General features: G+C 40.3%; 1 pseudogene; it reads right to left on the bottom strand.

The window, feature by feature from the left end:
• Window positions 1–19,629: 19,629 nt before the first annotated feature.
• On the bottom strand, window positions 19,630–21,523 carry LOC129507339 (exocyst complex component 5-like; annotated as a pseudogene).
• Between the last annotated feature and the right edge of the window lie 222 nt (window positions 21,524–21,745).

Raw genomic sequence — 21,745 nt, 5'->3', positions numbered from 1 at the left:
GACAATACTATTGCACACTTATTAGGCTACATTATCGTGTAACATATCTTTTACATGCACTGGGAAATAAAATTCATTTGACTCTTTATATTGTGATATTTGCTCTCTTGCAGTGCTCTAGAATCCAACCTGCAAGATCTCTGAGGTATGCCTGTAATATGATTCTAGCTGCTTTGTAAGAGAGCTTGTGTGCCTGAAAGATCATGCTATGTGGGATTAGAATGTCTTGTTCTTGGATGTTGTGTGATCTTGGGCAAGTTACTTAGTCTCTCTGAGCCTTAGATGTATGTCATCCTTAAGAAGAGAATAAAATGGAGTCACATTATATGACTTTTATAAATACAGTTACACAAGTTTTCAGAGAGAGAGAGAGAGAGAGAGAGAGAGAGAGAGAAGGGCAGAGAGAAGGACAGAGAGAGGGAGACAGAAATAATTAGAAACAACAATTTAAATAATGTTGGCCATTTAATCAGCACTACACCAAAGGATCACTTGACTCAAAGAGATGGCACTTTCCCTTGGTTATTCTCAGCAGTTGTGTTATTGCTGAATGTGAGCCTAATATTCTTAGATACATGAAACATTCTGAGAGAATTTCAATACTCATAGACATACAATCTTCTCCATGGTTAGTTTACTGAAAGATGGTATATAAGTCTTCCACATAATGGCTCCCTATGGGATATTCAAAGGTAGTTCTGACCATATGAATGTCTCACTTTCCTTAAGCCCTTTGGAAGTCCAATTTGTGGTGAGCCATGACACCCAGCACTGCCTTGTAAAAGGCTGGTTGTGAGGAGGAAAGGAAGCTCAGCCTGGGAACATGGCTGGATGATTAGGAGCTCAATGGATGTGTATTTTATCACATCCATTGGGGTATTGTCATTTAAATCTAAAGTCAAAGAATTATTTAATGGGACAAGCACTTTGGGCAGGTATCCATGAGAGCTGACCATGTGTATCCTCCATGACCCAGTGATTTCTCTGCTAGGGAGCTATGCAAAGACATATATCTATGTTCACTATGTGTTTCATGGCAGCACTACTTGTAATGGTCCCAAACTGGAGAAAACTCAAATGCCCATCACCAGTAGAATGGACAAATAGATTGTGAAATATACAGCGACAGTTTTTTTTTTAAGATTTTATTTATTTATTCGAGAAACAGATAGAGAGGCAGAGACACAGGCTGAGGGAGAAGCAGGTTCCATGCAGGAAGCCTGACATGGGACTCGATCCCGGGTCTCCAGGATCAAGCCCTGGGCTGAAGGCGGTGCTAAACCCCTGAGCCCCCCGGGCTGCCCTACAGCAACAGTTTTAATGAATGAACCACAACTACCCATGTGAATATGGATGAACTCCCAAATATAATGATGAGTGAAAGAATCCAGAAAGAAAAAGAGTTAGCATCATACAATTCCAGTTATGTAATATTTAGGAACTGACAACACTAATCTGGTGGAAGAAGTCAGGAGAATGGTATCCTTAGCAGGTTGGGGAGGGTGCTTCTAGGGTTCTAATAATTTTCTATTTCTTGATCTGGGTGTAAACATTTTGTGAAAACTCAATGAGCTGAATGAGCTGTACTTTTATGATTTGTGCAGTTATGATTTTGTATTAGTATTAATATTAAACTTTACTTAAATAATACGATTGTGACTCTGGCTTTTTTCTTAAAATGCTGTTTATGGGTGCTTTTTAGTTTTGACATTCTAACATACTGTCTTTGAGGCAGAGGCTATTTTCCTCTCTTCATTGTGACCTGCCATGGAACTAGGCCGAAACAGTGCATACTCAAACATTTGTGGACAGATCTTAGACATCTCTGTAATGATGGAGGCATTCTCCTTGGCAAAATCACGATGTTGGGCATTGGTGGATGGGAAGAGATGAAACGACAAAGCAGTTGCTTCTCTGCAATTCATTCCCAGAGCTTGTTAATTTTGGCTACACCTTTATCTACTCATCTCTATTGTGGACAGAGCAGGTGGCAGAAACTAGATTAGACTCAAGGAATTTCTAAACTGAAGGATGATAAGTACTTGAAGTACTTACCCACGAATGCTGTGTGTTCTTCATTATTTGCAATCACTGAGGATGAACACTCCAGCTGCTCTGGAGAGTGATTGCGAGGCTGCGCCATTGCAGTGTGGATCTCAAATGACTTCAATAGAAGGCTTGAGGACCAATAGTTGGAAAACTCTGAAGACACGTGCCCTGCTGCCAGTCATTCCACTGAAAGAACCAGGACTCAGGTACCTGCTTAATGTATCCCAGCTGTCCAGCCCATCACAGCTCTGTGAGGCTCTCTCTCTACATCAGGGCCACATGGGCAGCAGGAATATATACAACGACGATTCAAGGGTGACTCGGGCACTTGCTCATGCTGAGTCTGTTTCTTGCCACTGTCTCCTACACCACGCTTTTCACTGTAAACCTAATGAAAGACCAAAACAGTGTGGTGTCTGCCTTGACTTGCTGCAGGTAAGTCTTCCTTGGTGGCATTCCCTGGTCCTGCTAGTCTGGTGTAAACATTGTTACCCTTTCCACAATTCAAAGGACCTTAGGCCATCCCAGGGCAACTACCCATTTGGTCTGAACAGCTTGTAAAAACACAGCAGCTCCAAGACCTCCCTCAATGCACAGCTGAAGAGTGAGAGCAAAACGTACATCTGTGATTCATAATTCACTCAGAAATTTGGTCATATTTGTCCTATGTGGCAATTGGCATGGCACTTTCATTGGCTGATTTCCCATTCTGTAAATATTTCTTCTGTCAGATTCACTATTCAAACTCAAACATGATGTGGGATTAGCTGTGGGAGACTCAGGAGAGCAGAAGGAGAGCTTAAAACATAGTAAATGAACTTTGTGGACAGACTTATATAAGAGTTATCCAGCTAACTGCATGTCCACATTTCAGTTTACACATGTTAGGTTTAGGTACAGACATCAGATTTAGGCTGAATATAAAAACTGAAACCAAACTTTAGTTTCTTACATGATATTTTCCACTTAGAGTTTAAGCTGGAAAGCAGTAAAAGATATATCTCACACTAATAAATGTATAAGCCACTCAGAGAATATATCACAAACCTCATGTATCTAACTATAGTTGAAACATATGTCCAAGACACATGTCTTTTCATCCTTATCATTTCCAAAATGGGAATGTGCCATGATTAGAATGTCTTCCAAGGGCTATTGGCCAGGCAGTGGTCACTGCCTGTGAACACACAAGCTGACCTGTTACTCCTAATGGCTAGATAGATAACAGCAACCCTCACCATGTCCATCAGCAAACCAGATGAGGGCCACTGGGGAAGGACATCATCCGAAGACCTTCTGGGAGCACATCAACAAAGCAGCAGCTTTGATATGAATGGATGCAAATGCCTAGGAAGGAAACCTTAGAGACCACAGTGATTTACTTCTAAAGAAATCCCAAATTGCCAGTGCTCCTCAGGGAACAAAGGATGAGATGTACAAGAACTCGGGCAGCATAATGTATGATAAAAATGATTTACAAATAAGACTTAAAACTCTTTAAATGAATGTAAAAATTCTCCAATGACAAAGTAGTGTGTCATAGAAATTGGTAGCTTTTTCCCCCTCAGTAGTGTATAAAATAACAGCAAATATACAAAGAAAGGGAAATACAAATCAAAACCACAATGAGATCCCACCTCACACCAGTGAGAATGGGGAAAATTAACAAGAGAGGAAACAACTAATGTTGGAGAGGATGCGGAGAAAGGGGAAACATCTTGCGCTGTTGGTGGGAATGTGAGTGGTGCAGCCACACTGGAGAACTGTGTGGAGGTTCTTTAAGAAGTTACAAATAGACCTGCCCTATGGCCCAGCAATTGAACTCTGCTGTTTTCTATGTTTATGATCTAGAGTCCTTCTTTGCCTTGGATGTCTTACCTGAGAAACAAGGATAACAATAATGCTTCCCTCCTAGGTGGTTGTGAGGACAGGATGAAATAATAATGTATGGAAGGTCCTCACCACGGGGTCTGACACATACCAGATGGTGAATAAACTTCAATGACTTTTATATCTAAAAACCGATGGAAATACAAAGAGAAATTTATTTATTAGTTTTAAGTTTTAATTTTAATTCCAGATAGTTAATATACAGTGTTATATTCATTTCAAGTGATCATTATAATGATTCAACACTTTCATACATCACCCGGTGCTCATCACAGGTGTACTCCTTAATCTCCATTGCCTGTTCTGCCCTTGTCCCTACCCTATTCCCTCTGGGAACCATCAGTTTACAAATTCACCATCATGTGTGAGGTTTTTTAATGGACATCTCTCAAAATAACAGAGATCAAGAATATAAAATTATAAGCAGAGCATTTGAATAAGACAGATGACATTCTTCATATGATAGATAATAGGTCTATGGAGTCATCAGAGAATCTACATTATTTTCAAGCATATACAGCATGGTCACAGAGACTGGGCATGTGTTAAGCCATAAAGAAATTGTCAACAAAATTTAAAAAATAGAAACCATGACATAGGTCACACTGATCACAACACAATAAAATTAAGAACTGAAAACTGAAGATTATATATATAGATATACATATATGTATACTCAGAAATAATAAACTGCATAAAAGTAAATGTTGTGCAAAGATACATATACAAAGCTTATCATTGTTAGTAATAGGAAAATGTAAACCACCTAAATCCCCTTCATTAGGCAAATGGTTACAACCATGGTACATCCACAACATGAATGCCACACAGTGGTTAAAAAGAGTGAGGTAGATTTATTATATATATAAGTATGGATTGATGTTCAAGACATGTTGATAAATTAAAAAGTTGTTTGAAGAACAATGATACACTACATACAGTTGATGAAAGAAACCACAAAATGAAACTACCTTTCTTGTGAAATGAAATCCATTTCATACCTATATACACACATATGTAATACAAAGAAAACTATAAAGGACAAGTCTGGAATGTTACATCGTGGAGTTGACATGGGGATCTCCTGGTTTGGCTGCCTGCTCTGTCTCCATCTGTGGTGGCCTGTTTCCAAGATGGCTGTCAGTGATCCTTGTCTCCTGGGAGCCACACTCTTGTGCAGTCAGTCCCTCCCACACCAAATCAGGGCTGGGCTCCACCTGCCCACCAGAAAAGGCATAGCAGTTTCCATCTTACTCTCTTGGAAAGCTCACATTGAGGGAAGCCATGGTCTAACGATGCTCAAGCAGCTCAAGGGAGAGGCCCATGGAGGCGCTAAGGCCTCTTCCACAGCCAGCACTGCCCAGCAGCCATGTGAGGGGCCCAGTGGAACCCTCAAGCTCCAGCCAAGACTTCAGATGATGGCAGTCCAGGCAGGTGTCTGACTGTAGCCTCATGAAAGACCCAGAATGAGAACCACCTAGTGAATTTCTGACCCACAGAAATCATGAAAGATAATAAAAAGACTATTGCTGTTTTATACCATAAAGTCGTGTGGTGATCTGTTACACAGCATTCTGGGGCATTCTCCTGCCACCCTCCATCCGCATGATGGTTCCAGCTGTCCTTGACCTCTCCATTACTCCAATCAGCATCCAATGCCAGCATCTGTGTTTGATGTTGGCTCAGTCTTCTTTGACCATTCCTCTTCACCCACCTGCCTGTGAAGCCCCCCACCTTGGTCTGTCTCCCAGGATGAAGGTAAGGCCATCAGCATGCTTGTGGTGTGCTCAAGCCTCCCCCTTGGACACGTTCTGTGGGCCAACACTCGTATAACTTTGTAGCTGGACAGGGGGTCCAAGGAGGATACAGACTCTTTTGTCTTCAGGAATCAATTCTCTTTCTCATTTCTAGGGGATGAACCAGACTGGTGGGAACATTATCCTGGCACAGGGGCCAAACCAGCTTTGGGGAAAGGCAGAGGCTGTCTTTTGGGGTTAGGCATTTTCTGGAATGTGTTCGAGTTTTTAATGAGGCCAAGTCACTGAGCGTTTGGTAATGGAAGCCTGCGCCTCTTGTGTGTTAGCACACTTGCAGAGATAAAGCCTCCTCAGGCCTGGTTTGCCATTAACATGCCATCTGGCTATACAATGACAGTCCCAGGCCTGAAGAGAGGATGGGCTGGTTAACAGGAGGGGTCCTCCCCAGACGACCTCTGGGGAGGGTGACAGGTGAGTCTTCCTGGGCGGCAGACTTCCTGTTGCCCACTTTGGGCAGGGTGACAGGCAGGTTTGAATGGATACTTGGATTTTTAGAGCTGGAAGGGAGCCTAAAAAGTTATCTAAAATTATAATGCCTCCCTTTAGTGGGAGACTCTGCTGCCTGAAGAAAAAGAAATGACACAGCATTTGTGAACTGGCATGGCATAATCCATGGTGTGTCATGAAAGAAAAATGCACAATGTGGGAGGTTTGTATAAATAAAGTGGCCCACGCGTTTGTTAGTAAATGCATGAGCTACCTCTGGAAACAGGCACAAGTGGGGTTGGCGTGGGAGGGAGATTATCACAGAATATCCTTTTGTAATTTTAAGCTTGAAACATCTCTATTTTATTCCTTTTTTAAAAATAAAGTTAAAACACACAGTGTACAAATCTATCTAATTTAACTTCCCTATTACTGATGATCAAAATGGAGGCCAGAGAAGGACCAGACAGCGAATCATGAGGTTGGGACTGTAATCTGGATCTTCCAATTTGTATTTCTCTTTGTATTTCTCTTCCAATTTGTATTGTATTTGGTCATCGCTTGTTGGGATTTTTGAGGCATCTGCCAGCTCTTTGCACCCATTTTCTATGGGAATGCCCCAACGATAGGATGTGGGGGCAGAGGTCACAGGCTAGGCTGGAAAGAGGGCTCTCTGTGAAGCCTTCATAAGCCATCATCCGTGAAACTGTTGATTCCACACACTAAGAACAAATTCTTCATCTGCAGGGGTTGATTCTTGCTGTGCCCTTAAGAAGGGCTTCAGATATGATATATTGTAGAGACATTGTTGAAGCCCACACCATGTCCATCTGACTATCATTCCTACACTTTTCCATTTGCTTCCATTTCCAGTTCAGTAACCACTGTTTGACAGATTTAGATGCTGTCACCCTTACTGACCTTTTCATGGTTTTGTCTTCTGGGTCATCAACCTGGCCAAGTATCTCTTTCCTTAGGTCCCTCCCTTCCTTGAATCCATTATCTACATGACATGAAACATAGTAAATAATTGCAGGATGGTGGTGGTGGTGCTGAGGAACTAAAGTCCAGGACATGATTACCTACCTGAGCTATAAAACTTGCTAACTTAAAACTTCTAACAACTTTCTTCTTCTCAGTTCTATGTTTTCAGCTTTTGCAAATGGAAGTCTTAGGTACCTTTAGTGATTTCTTACTCCATTCCATGTTTATCAGTCATTTATATGGCCTAGACATTGTGCTAAATACCCAGGCATTGTGCTAAACACACTAACAACAATGTATACGGACATATGTTTGGAGATATTACAGGTTCAGTTCCAGACAACTGCAACAAAGAAAGTCAAATGAATTTTTTTTTTGTTTCCTAGTGCATGTAAAAGTGTTTACATTATACTGTAGTCTAACCAGGTAGCATTATGTCTAAAAAACCCCAATGTATATACCTTAATTAAAAATGCTTTATTGCTAAAAAATGCTAACCATCATCTAAGCCTCCTGCAGACATAATCACTGATCACAGGTCACCATAACAAATACAATAATAATTTAAAAGTTTGAAATATTGTGAGAATTACCAAAATGTGACGCAGAGACACAAAGTGAACAATGCCATCAGAAAAATGGTGCCAACTTGATGGGATGAGCACTGGGTGTTATTCTGTATGTTGACAAATTGAACACCAATAAAATAACTTATCAAAAACAAAAACAATTGGTTCTGGGGCTCCTGAGTGGTTCAGTCAGTTGAGTGCCTGACTTTTGATTTCAGTTCAGGTCATGATCTCAAGGTTGTGATATTGAGCCCCACATCCTGCTCTGTACTTAACAGGAAGTCTACTTGGGATTCTCCCTCTCTCCCTCCCTCCTTGCCCCCACCCCTACTTGTGGTCTCTCTCTCTTTATCTCTCAAATAAATAAATAAAATCTTTATAAAAAAAAAAAAAGAAAAATGGTGCCAACAGACTTGCTTGATTCGGGATTGCCATAAACCTTCAATTTGTTAAAAAAAAAAAGTATCTGTGAAATACAATAAAGTGAAGCCCAATAGAACAAAGTATGCCTGCATATCAAAAAAGCGCACATTTGGGGCACCTGGGTGGCTCAGTGGTTGAGCGTCTGCCTTTGCTCAAGTAGTGATCCCAGGGTCCTGGGATAGAGTCCCACATCAGGCTCCTTTAGGGAGCCTACCTCTCCCTCTGTCTATGTCTCTGCATTCTCATGAATAAATAAATAAAATCTTTAAAAAACAAAAATGGGCACATTTATTGTCTCCATTTTACAGGGAAGGAAACTGGAACTCAGAAAGGTTGAGTGAACTGCTCAAAGTGCACGCAGCTTGTACAGAGCATAAGCCTATGGTGGTCGTTGTCTCTATCATCACACTAGCCTGCCTCCCTGCAGTGTGTTCATGCTTCCACAGCACCTGATTAGGAGACTCTCTGGTTAGAAGGGGTTTCAGAGGAAGGTGCCTAGCTCAGCTGGTCTAGGGGAGGCTTTCTTAAGATGACGGCGTTGAGGTTCAAACCATGTGAGGGGGCTGGCCAGTAAGGAAGAGGAGGGTGTCTCCAGTGGTGGGAATAGTTGTGTAGATGGCTCAAGGTGGGAGAGAGTGTGGCTTCTCTGAGGTTTTCCAAGGGGAAGGAGTGGTGAGCAATGATCAAAAGGAGGGAGCACCTGACTGGGGTAACTGGCTTCCTGGGATTAGCAGGCAGCTGCATTAGAGATCACCCATGTCTCAGCCCTCCAGGCAGGTGCCCCTCTCATGAACATTGCCCAGGTTCTCCATAGAAGCCTCTTGCCAGCTCAGGTAGTCACAGCTGGTTGGGGTTTCCTGGAACAGTCCTACTTCCATGAAGTTTACGGTTGAGTAAGATTGGGTTCATTAACTGTATAACTAAGTGTGATTTATTTGCATGTAATCTTTTACAAGCAATGTTTTCATATGAATAAAACAGTTGAATCAGAAAGTTTCATTTGGGGATCCCTGGGTGGCGCAGCGGTTTGGCGCCTGCCTTTGGCCCAGGGCGCGATCCTGGAGACCCGGGATCGAGTCCCACGTCGGGCTCCCGGTGCATGTGAGCCTGCTCCTGTCTCTGCCTCTCTCTGTGTGTGTGACTATCATAAATAAAAAAAAAAAAAAAGAAAGTTTCATTTGCTAGATCATCCTTTGATCTGGACATCTGATAATTGTGAATCTTCTGGAAAGTTCCAGACCTTTAGCATCAGCATTCTTGGACAAACTCTTATTCTCTGAACCTTCAAGGCTTTATAGCAGATGTTTTTGGTGCCCTGCCCAGACCCCTTGGAATCTCCTTTTCTGGTCAGAGGGTGTGTCCTCCTCAGCTGCTCTTGGGGCTTGGGTCTCATTCCTGCTACCTGCCGGTGGAACCTTCTGGGGGGAGCTGAAGCTGCCTGCCCTGGAGCGGCTGCCTCTACCCCCTGGCACCTGGTTGCCTATAGCCTCTGACTGCCTGGCTCGGGTGGGGGCCATCGGAGTACAAAGCCCTTGCCTCCTATTCCAATAGCATGGTCCCTGCTCCAGAGTCCTTGTGGGATCAGGCTGGAGCCAGACTTCATCTGAGATCACATTCCTGCTTCTCTCTGCTCCCTATGCTGCTTTTTCCCTCCTTCCTAAGTTTTACAACTTATTGAACTATGGACATGTGGATCCTGTCTGGGCGCTGCTTCTGTGGACCCTAGCCTAGGACATCCACTCTGAGACATTCTGGTTTCTCCTGCTCCCTGGGGCCAGGGGATGTGGACTGCCAATTTTGGCAACTCCTGAGGATCAGGCACAGAGTGGGGGCTCTGTAGAGCTGAGATGGTGTAGATACCCATTAGACAGTGGCTACACCTACCTGGAAAAGGTGGTAAAGGATGCTTTCAGCCTCTCCAGTGAACAGAGCAATTCACTTGGTGGTGATCAAGGTAAGCAGGTTGATCAAAGGTGGTTGATTGGTGGCTGCATAATAGATGCAAACCAGATGTGAAGCTGGAAAATGGGGTAGAGGAAACTTGCAGGGCTCAGCGTTAGTGAGAAGAGGAAGACTGGGCCAGGACAAAATAGCCATAGTTAGTATTGCTGGTGATTCCAGAAAACCCCAGTCAGGGAGCAGAGAAGTGAGGCAGGCAATGGGGACAATACACTGTGAATGACTAGAGCTTCTTCCCAGAGGGGAGCTCTGGGGACCAGTGACAAAGGTGGGACCTGAGGGCAGGAAGGTGGAGCAGTTGTCCATCAACTCCTGCCCTTGTTGTTTGGGGGCTATTTCTGGGGCCATTAAGTCTCTGGCACTCCTAGTAGTTGGGTAAGTACCCAGGCCAGAAAAAAATCCCCAAGGAAGACTTACAGGTGTTCACAGTGTGAAAGGAAAAATGAAATGGAATCACTTATATCAAGGAGTTTTAAAATGGAGTCAAGGGGCTATTAAGGAAATGGGCTTCATGTACAACTTTATTGTGTGGAACCTTGAGCTTTGAACTGGACCAAACAGCAAATATTCCAGGGACTATGCAGTAACATCTGCAACTTGCTATAGTTCAGACTTTGCTTAGTGTTAGTCTCAGCAACCAATCATATTTAGCCAAGATTAATTTTCTATCACCACCACCAATCAAAATTCTTTGTAAACTATGCAACAAGCATTTCCTTTTGTCTTTTAAAATCCTTGGCTTACTTTTGTCCCCTAGGGAGATGCAATTTGGGTTGCTACCCTTATCTGTGCTCCTTAACTTGCAATTCTGGGACCCTAAATAAGTGCTTTTGTTTTATCTTACCTCTGCCTCTTTTCTTGGTTGATGGCAGGAAGCACCTGTGGCATATACAGGAATGGAGGGGGTCTGGCTGGTGAATCCTACTGATAATGTGTCCTACCTGCCCTGTGTTAAAAGATAAACTGAGGCATATTAAAAATTTTAAGAGTTTGAGTAAAAATCAATCTGAACAGGGTAGCATCCAATCCAGATTGGAGGAGCTGCACAAGATGAAAAGCTTTTAGGAAGAGGGAGGCAAGAGCAAAGAAGTTCTAGCAGGCAAAAAGCAGGTTAGCTATTGCAAAGTTGCTTTCCTATAGGGGATGGCAGGGGTCTGTCAGGCAGATACCCAGCTAGTGCCAATCAGGTGATCCCTGACTGACTGGTTTAAGATTCCATTTATGGGATTGGTGAAGCTGTAATGAAGTGAGGTCTCGTTTGGTGATGTGAGACTTAGCATGAGTGACTCTGTTTTGAGCTTGTTGCCTTATGTCTTAACACCTCATTCCTTTAATCCTTACCATCACCTGTGGGGTACACTAGACTGCTCTCATTTCACAGGTGAGGACACTGATAAAGGCTGTGAGAGCCCACATTGGCTGCTGGGGAATGCAGAGCCCCAAGTTGCAGAGAGGAGACTCAAGTCAACCCGGCCTAGAGCTCTTGTCCTACCACCGCTGAGTTACTTGGAGTCTAAATCAGAGCTTTCCCACATGTTATGAAGGCAAGGGCAGGTCTCCACCCTCTATGGACAAGTCCATCCCATCTTGGGGCCACTGCGTGCCTGCAGTGGCCCTGTTCCTAGGGCTATGACCTGTGGCTGAATGTCTCCATGCTCTCACTTGTCCTAGTTAGCCTTCCTCACACATGGTGCCAGGAGGTCTTCCTCATTCATGATAAAGGAAATTTTCAACTTTTAATGTCTGTGGGCCCTGCTTCTGGGCTCCCAGGGAAGCTATACTTTAACAGTTACCAAGGTCAAAATGACTTGACAAAACCTCAAAGCATGAGCTCTGTTTCTGCCTTGAACACACATTGTATGTCCGCTCTCAAAACAAAACAAAACAAAACAACCAAAAAGGAATACTCCAAACATAAAGATAAGAAAAACAAAGATACCTCCCTGGTTCCCATAAGTATAAAGCCCTAGAGCCTTGCACAAACTAAAACATAAGATAAAGTCTATAACTTTCTAGAATGTTCTTTGTCACAACGATTTATAACTCTTGATGTAAAAAAGTATATAATTCTATACCTTCGTTCCTTCTCTGGAGCATCCTCTTCTTTGTAAATATTGTATACCCTGGGCAGCTGTCTTTACTTGGGCTGGAATAAAATTCTTTTCCTTTCTCTTTAAATTTAAAAAAAGATTTGTTCATTTTGTGTTGATACTCACTGGATTCCTCATACAAGTTGTGAATTTCTGCTTGGGATTGAGAGGAGAAGCAGGTAGCTATGGTTCATGTTCATGTCCACACAGGAGTGTGATGGGAATTTCCTTCTTGACTCTCTGAACAGGAAGACCACAAAAGGGTTAAACACTTTATTTAGATGGCTTTGCTTGTTCTGGAGAATTAATGGAAGATAAGCTAAAAGTTCATTTATAAGAGTATTAAAGGATAATTATGATGGAGTAAGTGCAGAGGGTCAAAAGGCATTATGATGAACAGACTTATAACACAGAGCTAGGAAAAATAGTCTACAATATATTCAGTATATTCAGTAAATGCACCCAACATTTCCCCCCAGATTCCACTATATGTGAAAACGTGTCTCTTTCTGCTTTCCCCCTTTCCCTTTTTTCCCCTATTTTAATTAAAAGTATAGCAATTCAATCCTGGTTAGGTCATCTATGAACTTATAATTATAAATTGATCCCAGGAACTTAAGAGTTTTAGGCAGATCCAAATAGGTGACCTTTTAATAGCAACAAAATTAAAAAAAAAAGAAAAAAGACTTCATACGAAATCTGCTTCAATCAGATTAGATGGAAAGTGGGTAAAGCTGATTACAATCCACTAAAGACAGCATTTGGGCAGTATTTGTTCTTAAACAATAGTATTAATTCTTCTTTAACAGATATTATCTGGGGAAAAAATCAATAATTAATGGGAAATCAGTATAAACTCAGTGTGCCATGTGACATAGGAAGAAGGAAAGACTGAAGCCTTGGATGTTGCCTGACTGGTGGTTGGTAGAAGGCACCTGAGTTCCTCAAGTTTGGGGTTAGATTTGAGCATTTTTGGATTTTTATGGATTTTTAAAAAGATTTTATTTAATTATTCATTAGAGACACAGAGAGAAGACAGAGACCCAGACAGAGGGAGAAACAGGCTCCCACAGGGAGCTCGATGTGGAACTCAATCCCAGGACCCAGGATCCAGGATAACGCCCTGAGCCGAAGGCAGATGCTCAATCACTGAGCTACCCAGGCGTCCCACCTGTTTGGATTTTTAAAACATAACAGCTTTTTGGAGGTATAATTCATGCACCATAAAATTCACCTCTGTTAAGTGTACAGTGCAAAGTTTTCAGTGACAGGATGTCAGCAATATTCTGAGGTTTTCAGCAGACACTTGATTGATACAATGATAGGAGCTTTGCTATGATCTTTAGTAGAGGAGTGTGTCTATACAGGTGTGTGTGGTACAAGATGATCTGTCAGCTATCACCTGGTAGGGATGCCTTTTCCCAGAGGCATCCCTCAGCAACTATCCAGTTTCCAGGGATGTTTTGTTTGACACAAAGTGTATTAAAACAAACCTTTGAGCTACAATGAAAAATAGGTTGATTTTATGTTAGAATATGGATTTCTGCTTTTTACAGAGAGATCAGAAGACCTATAGACTCAAGGCCCTTGTTTCCACATGGCCAGATGATCTGTTTAGCTGAGAAGTGTGACTCCCTTGGGAGAGGCATGTGTGCTCTGGTTCATCCCAGTCCCCACCACTCCTTATCCATTCCCAACACTGAGACTGTGTGTCTGCAGTTATCTAAGAATAATGCAATTTATCTATCTATGCATCGTCTGTATTTTAATTTAAAAACTGATCTAAGTTTGTTTCACATCAAACTTGTTTTGGTGACAATTTAAGAAACAAGTAATCAGTTGCCACATGTAGTGAGGTTGGAATAGGAACTGAATAAATAAATAGGCCTTCAGTGTGAGGTTTTATGTTAAACTGGCTGGGAATTATATGTATTTTGCCTGTGCTTTTGGTGTTATAGCTATGAAATTATTGCCAAATCCAGTGTCTAAAAGCTTTCCCCCTATGTTTTCTTCTAAGAATTTTAGAGTTTGAGATCTTCAATCTGCTTTGAGGTAATTTTTTATATGATATAAGGTAAGGATCCAACTTTGCTATTTTGAATATGGATATCCAATTTTCCCCATATCATTTTTTGACTATTCCAGGTCTCCTGATATTCTATACGAGTTTTAGGATTTCTGTTTCTGCCATAAACATTATTGGGATATTGATGGAGATTGCATTGAGTCTATAAATCCCTCTGGGTAGTATGAACACCTTACAATATTAAGTCTTCCCGCCTATGAACAGAGGATGTCTTTTCATCTATTTGTTCTTGCATTTCTCTCAGCAACATTTTATAGATTTCAGTTTATAAGTTTTCATCTGTAAGTTTTCATTTCATCTTTTTGGTTAAGTTTATTCCTAAGTATTTTACTGTTTTTGATGCTATTGTAAATGGATTTTTTTTCTTAATTTCCTTTTCAGATGTACATCTTTAGTGAATAGAAACATAACTAATTTTTGTGTTTGGATCTTTTATCTTGCTATGTGTGTTTACATGTGTGTACGTGTGTGTGTGTATGTGTAATCTTCAGGGTTTTATATATATAATATCATGTCAGTTTGGATCAGTCCTCATTCTTGAAAGATTATATCAGTTGGATAGAATGCTAGACTGACAACTATTTGTTTTAACAAGAGAAAATCTAGTTTAATAGGCGTATATATGGGGAATCCACATGGTCATGGAAATTCCAAAAGCAGTCAGGCAAAATGAGCTATATATGTCATTCTGAACTAAGGAGAACTCTGGAATTTCAGAGAAAAGGAATGCGTTTTACAGGACAATAAGAGGGGCAGACGCTTGGCAATTAGATGTTTGCCCAACCATACAGATGGGTCACTCAGATGAAATTTCTCTATTAATAACCCTTATTCTGGGAAATACCTCCAATTTAGATTTTTCTGTGACAGTTATTCTCTCTCAGATTTTGAAGATATCATTTCACTGTCTTTTGGGCTTCCATTGTGGCTATAAAGAACTCTAACTGTGGTTTCTTTGTAGGTAATTCTATTTTGTCTCTACTTGCTTTTTAAGATTTTCTTTTTGTCTCCTTGTTTGATAAATATTGTACTTTTGTATTTGTGGGATTCAAGTCCTTCATTAATTCTGGAAAATGCTTAGGATCAGGGCAAATACTTTCTTTCATTCTCTCCATTATCTCCTTTGGGAACTCTGGTTAGACACAAGTGAGGTCTTCTGTCTTTCTTGTTATCTCTTTTTCGTATTTTCCATATCATTTCTTTCCTGTATTGAAATCTGGGCATTTTCTTCAGTTTTTGTTTTCTTGTTTACTATTTCTTTCTTCAGTGAGGCAATGAGATTATTATTTTAGTGATTAGGAATTAAATATTTTCCCCAGAAATTTCATTTTTAAACTGTGTTCATTTAAAAAATTCTGGGGACACCTGGGTGGCACAGTGGTTGAGAGTCTACCTTCCGCTCAGGTCGTGATCCCGGGGTCCTGGGATTGAGTCCTGCATTGGGCTCCTCGCAGGGAGTCTGCTTCTCCCTCTGACTATGTCTCAGCCTCTCTCTCTGTGTGTCTCTCATGAATAGATGAATAAAATATTTTAAAAAATTCTAGATTGTTCAGTTTTGATAGTATTTTCAGACTTATTTATTTACATTTTATGTTTTTTTAAAAAGATTTTATTTATTCATTTGTGAGAGAGAGAGAGAGCAAGCACAGCAGGGGGAGGGGCAAAGGGAGAGGGAAAAGCAGACTTCTTGCTAGGCAGGGACCCTGACTTGGGTCTCGATCCCAGAACCCCAGGGTCATGACCTCAGTCAAAGGCAGCTGCTTCACTGCTGAGCCACTCAGGCACCCCAGATTTGCTTATTTTTTAATATCACTATTTATATCTTTAAACTTTTCATAACAATTTTATAGACTGTATTTGATAATTCTAATACTTAAAATCTTGGGGGGAGGGTGTCTAAGTCTGATGCTTACTTTCTCACTTATTTCATTTTGAGTCATTATCTGAATTTGAACCATGAGAATTCTTAATAGATTATGAGTATTTTTCTAGAAATGACTGTCCCTTTCCAGTGGCATTTCCAATTGGTGCTTTCCATGTGGTACCCAGATGATTGTGTGTACCAGATGATTTGGTACCAAAAAGCACAACCAATCTTGAAATGCATTGATTTAGTTTTACCGCAATTATTTTATTTTAATCTCGTAGGCTTACCTGGGTTACTCTCATGGTTAGGGCAGTGTAAGATTATTAGATCCACATAATCAATCATTAGGGTGGCCTAATTTTTTCTTTCCGGATCAGGGCAGAGAGAGGAAGGTTGTTCAGGATACTTACATTACCACACTTCCAGAAGCAGAAATCAAAGTAGCACTTCCAGATTTATACAATTTCTTTCTGATGTTGCACAGGTGTCGTCCCCACATCTATTTTTGATTTTTTTGCATTCCTATCTTTTTGTTTACATATTATTCCTATTTCATTTGTTTACAAATTATTTAACTAAGTTGCATAAGACAGACAAGTGTAACTGGCACAGACAGCTTTGGTTACAACCTCCACTACATAAGCACACTACTTGATTAGTGGGAATGGAAGTATGAAGTCATCTTTCAAAGTAACTATGGGCATTCAGTGTGCATTGGGCATCATTGTAGAGGAAATAGAAGATATCTGTTGGTTGACTAGAGATTATTTTAGAGATTCTCAACATAGTTTAAAATTTCGAAGACCACTGGTAGCTCATAAAGTACAATAGTACCTTGGTCCAGATAGCAACATTTTTGGTGCTCCATAGCTACCCACTCTGTCCACCTCAGATGTTATCTGAGTCTTAGTGGATATGCCAATGACTTCCTACCTTGAGCATCTGCATCTGTCTATTTGAAAGTATTATCTGTCTATAGGAGTGTGCTTGGTGTTTGCATGGAGCAGGCACAAAGTTCTGGGGAGTTAGTGCCTCCAAGGTCAGCCCTCAGCCAGTAGAGGGATGAGTAGAGACAATTCTGAGGTATGTTCTACACAGTCTCTCAGTGGTTTCCAGGAGGATTGAATCCAGTTGTCCACAGTGGCAACATGATCATGAATTCATCCTGCATTGTCTTCCTTCCTATCTCTGTCCCATACCCCTGTTTGCTTTTCCGTGTTTCCTGGACTCGTCTCCCAAATAAGCAACTTGTACCAAATGCTTGTTACAGGATCTGCTTTGGAGTAAAACTGGGCTAAGATACCTTACTAAATCCCACTCTTCCTTCCCACTGTCTGTTCATTCAGTGGCAACAACTTTCAATCCTTTTAGCTCTTTCTAGAATTTATCTCCATCTTACTAAATAATTTGTTTATATAGATATTTCTTGATACAACTATTTCAGATATATGCTGTATTAGGACTTTGCTATCTTCTGTGCTTTCTTCTTTTTCTCATAGCATCCTTGTTATTTTTGTCAAACTGATTTCTGTTTACATTATTAGGACTATATAGTGTACTATAATTACATTTCAATCTTGTAGAACTTTTTGTTTTCCTGAAGTTAAATATTGCGTCTTTTATAATTTCCTTTGTTTTCTAAGAACCTCACTAATTTTTTCCCCACCCTGTGGCAGGTTGCTATCACAGCATTTTTTTTATACTGCCAAGTATATCAGATAATATTACGAATCTACTGATTTATTTTCCTTACCAACATATCTCCTGAAGCCCTCCAATCTCCTCTCCAGTCTGGGCTCTGTACAGACATCATCTTGGAGTTTCTTCAAAATTCCAGAACTTTCTTTGGCTTTTCTCTTGTGTGACCCTGTCTCCTGGATCCCATATTTTCCTCTTTCCTGATTTGCGGCCTTCATTTTATTTTATTTTTTGGAAATCTTAAAATGGTCTCTCATGTTTTAGTTAAGATTTTTTTCTCACTTCTTTTTACAACTTGACACTGTACAAGGAGTTCAAATAGCCAGTAAAACTACTGCTTAAAATTGCTTTTTATTTTTAAGGGTTCAGTAATTTATCCTTTGTGTATAACACCCAGTGCTCATCACATCATGTTGATTCCTTAACGCCCATCACCCAAATACCCCATCCCCCCCCACTTCCCCTCCAGGAACCTTCAGTTTGTTTCCTATAGTTAAGAGTCTCTCAGGGCTTTTCTTCTCCTCTGTTAACTTCCCATTCAATTTTGCTTCCCTTCCCCTAGGATCCTCTGCACTGTTTCTTATATTCCACATATGACTGAAACCATATGATAATTGTCTTTCTCTGACTGACTTATTTCACTAAGCATAATACCCTCCAGTTCCATCCACATCAGTGTAAATGATAAGTATTCATCATTTCTGATGGCTGAGTAATATTCCATTGTGTATACTTTCTTTATCCATTCATCTGTTGATGGACATCTTGGCTCTTTCCACAATTTGGCTATTGTGAACATTGCTGCTATGAACATTGGGGTGCAGGTGCCGCTTTGGATCACTACATTTGTATCTTTGGGGTAAATACCTAGTAATGCAATTGCTAGGTTGTAGGATAGCTTTATTTTTAACTTATTGAGGAATCTCCATAATGTTTTCCAGAGTGGCTGCACCAGCTTGCATTCCCACCAACAGTGGAAGAGGGTTCCCCTTTCTCCACAATTGTTGGCTTTAAGTAACAGAGGTATAATTTGAATCCACATCAGAGATTTCTAAAATAGCAGTAGGACAAGCATATGACTCTCTAGTATCAAAAATCTGTTCTGGCTCTTCCTGGCTAAGGAACAGAACACTAGACAGCCTTCTAAAGCTGCCATGATTTCCTAAATTGCTTGATTAAAGTTGGCATAGTTCATTTCTCTTTCTTAGGTTGATAACACTAGGCTAACAGAAAAGGAAGAAAATTCAGTCAGTAGTAGCACTGGACCTGAAAGTTTTGGTAAAATTTATGACCATTCAGAAACATAGTTCTAAAGGAAAAGTAGTTTATTAAAATTAGGCCAAAAAGCCTACATTAAAGGAAAAAAATGCCAAGAATGAGCTGAACATTAAAGTTTATCTGTTCCTAGAAGATTATGAACAACACAAAGGAAACTGACACACCACATATAGATAAGAATGAATTCTTGCAGAATAAGTTTATAGAAATGGTAGAGTAATAACCTTTCAAAATTTCCACTTGATGTTTAAAATTTTACAAGTGATTTGTTATGTCACCATATTAATCCAATTCAATCTTCAATCATTAAGAATTTCTTCAGAAATGCCTTGAAAAAGATAATGACAGAAACTATAGATTTGAAAAGCAACCAGTTTTTACAAAGCTCATTTCCATACTTAGAATATATAATACTATCTTCAATTCCTGATTCCCCTTAAAATAAACTACCTGTTTAGTCATCCCATCTTATTCCAGATGCTAGGACATCTTGTCAAAGATGCTCATAAACAAGTAAATGAAAATGTACTCCAAGTTCCATCAAAACTGTATTCATATTCTTCCCATCCATGGCATTTCTAATATTTTCCACTTGATTTCTTACATAAGTACAGACTTTAACACAGGCATTAGTATATTGAATCAAAACATTGTTTTCATCCTCTGGCTTTAAATCTGTTTTCTTTTGTTCTGCAGCCAAGATATGCTTCATCTGTCCAATCATAAAATTTAATGTCCTATCAATGCCAGTTTCCAATTTCATCTCCATTCATTCAATTATTTCTTTTTTCTTCTGAAGACATTCAGATTACTTAGAAGAGCTTATCATAAGGTGATCATTAAACTGCTTGTTAAAAAGCTGAAAAATAGTATTGGCCTGTAACATCCAAAAAATAGAACATCCAAAAAATAGAAAATTGCTTTCCTAGAATCTGAAGAAGGAATTCCAGCAAGTCTTGTTTCCAAAGTGTAATCATTATGCTCAATACATAAAAATTCCACAAGAATGATAAAATTCTAAAGGCATTCCTTGTTAAATCAGAAGTATCAGAGAGCCTAGGACATCTTTCAAAGGCTTGTTTGGTTTCTTGTAAAAGATTAACCACCACTACTTGAGATAGAAAAGTTTCCTCATGAGTATCAATAGCTGGCTCCAGTGGTAAGTCTAATTCTCTCTTTCAAATCCTGAATACCTCTTGTGCCAATGGATCTCTTTTGATGTTTTTTTGAGTCATAACAGCACTGTAGGATCATAGCACTTCTGCTTTTCAAATATCCAGTCTCCAAATAGGAGAAACTCAATATAGTTCTCCAAATAGGAAATGAGAATGGATTTGATAACCTTAAACAAGAAAGTATGTTTATCACTACTATGTTAAACTGCATTAACTTACTGGAAAGATTTGTGGCCTTTGTATATAAATCAGAGATTTTTGAGATATTTATCTGCATCAGACTTCCTACATTCTCTCAACTGGTCTTCCACAAAGCTCTATAGTTTGACTTCAAATACATTTTGAGTAAGTTTAGCCAGTACTATTTCTGGATTACTGGGTGTTATGCTATATGTTGGCAAATTGAATAATAATAATAATAATAATAATAAAATAAGGATATCTGCACTTGTTTGTTTACCTATGGACAGAGTATTGCTGCATCTTCAAATGTATCATTTCTCAAGTAAGTACTCCCCCTAGCAATGCTTTATATAAACATCAGCACAATGGGAATAACCCCTAAAATAAAGCAAAACTGCTGCTACTTCTCTCATTCTGGAGATTTCACCTTTTCTTTGAGCACTGGTAAACTCCTAAGTCAGTTGGCTTTCTAAATCATGGTATTTACTGGCAATTTTGGATTTTTCTTCTGAAAATCTGTCAAAAGGTAACTCCTGGTCAATTAGGTGCAACTTCTAAATGATGTTTGCTGTCCTCTTTATCTTTTCAGAATTTGTAAAGACATCAGATTTCAATTCTCCAAAGTATTTCATCAATTTCGGAGACTCTACTACCCCTTGTCTAGATGTGTTTACCCCTTCCAACTGGTCTCCAAGGTGAAAGACCTTAGTTGCTTCATAAATGATGTGCTCATCTAGTTCTGGAAATGTTGGAAGGCAACCTGATTGCTTTTCTGGAGCTCTTGTACCTTTTTGGCAAATTCCTTGGCTTCTTTCTAATACTGTTGCTCTAGTTTCTTCACTTTACTTTGAATCCTTACATCCATTATCTGGAGTTCCTGAATAGGATTACAAATTCTTCTAATAACCTTTTGGGATCAAAAGCTTCAGGTCTCCCTCTAGAGCATCCTCCTGGGGTTCTCCATACAAGTTGTTCAATATACTCATCTGCCACAAAAGGCCCCTCCAAGAGCTCAGCTGTTGTAGTCATCCTGGCCAGCTGAGAGGCTCCCCTTGCACTGGACATGGTCTCCTCTTCCCGTGCTGCACCTCAGTGGTCCTCGCTCTGCTCGCCAGCTCTGGCTCCAGGCCACTGAGGGACCCCCAGTCCCCACAGAGCCCAGGCCAGGCTGGAAGGGTGTCTATGAAGAAAAGCCACAGATGCCTGTCAGCTGCCTGTGGCCTTCATTTTAGTGGAGTTCGTTTCCCAGTG

This window comes from Nyctereutes procyonoides, unplaced genomic scaffold (assembly GCF_905146905.1).
Source record: "Nyctereutes procyonoides isolate TBG_1078 unplaced genomic scaffold, NYPRO_anot_genome, whole genome shotgun sequence".
In the NCBI taxonomy this organism is placed as follows: Eukaryota; Metazoa; Chordata; class Mammalia; order Carnivora; family Canidae; genus Nyctereutes; species Nyctereutes procyonoides.
Note: the sequence above shows the minus strand (reverse complement) of the source record. Positions and strands in the feature narration are given on the sequence as shown.